The sequence below is a fragment of the Aristolochia californica genome, unplaced genomic scaffold, assembly GCF_029961685.1.
Source record: "Aristolochia californica isolate CCGP_79_NKW_82.1479 unplaced genomic scaffold, dmAriCali1.0.hap1 SCAF_253, whole genome shotgun sequence".
Lineage (NCBI taxonomy): Eukaryota > Viridiplantae > Streptophyta > Magnoliopsida > Piperales > Aristolochiaceae > Aristolochia > Aristolochia californica.
In genome coordinates this window covers 1-2500 of record NW_027181941.1, presented here as the reverse complement: position 1 = coordinate 2500, position 2500 = coordinate 1, and the positions used below count along the sequence as shown (strand labels likewise).

Sequence of the window (2500 nt, the reverse complement as noted above, 5' to 3'; positions counted from 1 at the left end):
ACTAAGATTTCGAAGAGCTGTCCCGAATTCAAGTTGATTATGTTTCGCTTCTTCCTCGGAGAAAGACGATCAAAGAATTCCCAATCATGGTCCTTGCGGATCGGATCATCCGTATAGGATACAAAAAGAAACTCCAGATATTTGATATCTTTCTCTTTGAATGAGATCTCAATTCCAGCTATGGTTTCATTAGCTATCTTACAACTAGAATCCCTCTTTTTTCCGATCCGGTTCCTCCACCACCGCGAACCCCAGTCAGGCATGATACACTTTTTAGTTATTGGGAGAACCCAAGTACTCTCTTTCGAATCCATGAAACAACTCTCAGGGATCTTTTTCCCTTTTGGAAGATACAGGAGCGAAACAATCAACCTATTGATATTGGAAGACCAAAAAGATTCTTCCAACGTATCATTTCTGGGTCCAATGGAATTCATAGGTATAGGAAGAAGCCCCATCAAATAGAGATTTTTTCTTTCGACCATATTTCGATTGTTAATACAATATATAAGGACCGCTACTACAAGCAGTACTACACCTTTGATCGTGAAATATCGATTGCTTGTTGAACCCTGTGAATCACGCGAAAGTGAAAGTAGGATACTCCAAATTCGGGGGTCAAAGAGTTTCATAAAACGTTCTTGGTGGAAAAAAATGTGAGTGAAAGATCCCGCTGAATCGAATTGGGTCCATGAATCTAAGAAATAGTGGGAATTCTTGATCTCTCTCAATATCTCTCTCAATTCGAAGATCCAGGATTTGAATTGATGTCCTTTCATTGATTCCTCCTAAAGATTTCATTTCAATTGGAATTTGGTTATTCACGATGTACGATGACGATGATCTCTGTTAAGCATCCATGGCTGAATGGTTAAAGCGCCCAACTCATAATTGGCAAATTCGTAGGTTCAATTCCTGCTGGATGCACGCCAATGGGAACGTCCAATAAGTCTATTGGAATTGGCTCTGTATCAATGGAATTTCATCATCCATACATAACGAATTGGTATGGTATATTCATACCATAACATATGAAGAGTAAGAACTCGAATTCTTATCGATACTGGAACTCATAGGGAAGAAAATGGATTTATGGATGGAATCAAATATGCAGTCTTTACAGAAAAAAGTATTCGGTTATTGGGGAACAATCAATATACTTCTAATGTCGAATCAGGATCAACTAGGACCGAAATAAAGCATTGGGTCGAACTCTTCTTTGGTGTCAAGGTAATAGCTATGAATAGTCATCGACTCCCGGGAAAGGGTAGAAGAATGGGACTGGGACCTATTATGGGACATACAATGCATTACAGACGTATGATCATTACGCTTCAACCGGGTTATTCTATTCCACCTCTTATAGCGAAAAGAACTTAAATCAAAATACTTAATAACACGGCGATACATTTATACAAAACTTCTACCCCGAGCACACGCAATGGAGCCGTAGACAGTCAAGTGAAATCCAATCCACGAAATAATTTGATCTATGGACAGCATCGTTGTGGTAAAGGTCGTAATGCCAGAGGAATCATTACCGCAGGGCATAGAGGGGGGGGTCATAAGCGTCTATACCGTAAAATTGATTTTCGACGGAATGAAAAAGACATATCTGGTAGAATCGTAACCATAGAATACGACCCTAATCGAAATGCATACATTTGTCTCATACACTATGGGGATGGTGAGAAGAGATATATTTTACATCCCAGAGGGGCTATAATTGGAGATACCATTGTTTCTGGTACAGAGGTTCCTATATCGATGGGAAATGCCCTACCTTTGAGTGCGGTTTGAACTATTGATTTACGTAATTGGAAGTAACCAATTAGGTTTACGACGAAACCTAGAAATCGATCACTTTTGAGTACCTCTACGGGATAGACCTCAACAGAAAACTGAAGAGTAACGGCAGCAAGTGATTGAGTTCAGTAGTTCCTCATATCAAATTATTGACTCTCGAGATATGGTAATATGGAGAAGACAAAATTGTTTGAAGCACGGACAGAACCGGAAGCGCCCCTTGTTTCAAAGAGAGGGGGACGGGTTATTCACATTTCATTTGATGGTCAGAGGCGAATTGAAAGCTAAGCAGTGGTAATTCTAAAGATCCCCGGGGGAAAAATAGAGATGTCTCCTACGTTACCCGTAATATGTGGAAGTATCGACGTAATTTCATAGAGTCATTCGGTCTGAATGCTACATGAAGAACATAAGCCAGATGACGGAACGGGGAGACCTAGGATGTATAAGATCCTAACATGAGTGATTAAGATCCTAACATGAGTGATTAAGATCCTAACATGAGCGATTCGGCAGATTTGAATTCCTATATATCCACTCATGTGGTACTTCATCATACGATTCATATAAGATCCATCTGTCTAGATATCATCATATACATCCAGAAAGCCGTATGCTTTGGAAGAAGCTTGTACGGTTTGGGAAGGGGTTTTTTTTGATCAAAAAGAAGAATCTACTTCAACCGATATGCCCT

General features: G+C 39.8%; 1 non-coding gene across 1 annotated transcript; it reads left to right on the top strand.

Annotated features, from left to right (window-relative positions):
• Nucleotides 1-853: 853 nt before the first annotated feature.
• On the top strand, nt 854-927 carry TRNAM-CAU (transfer RNA methionine (anticodon CAU)). The gene has a single exon. It is a non-coding gene; the product is annotated as a tRNA-Met (tRNA).
• Nucleotides 928-2500: the final 1573 nt, after the last annotated feature.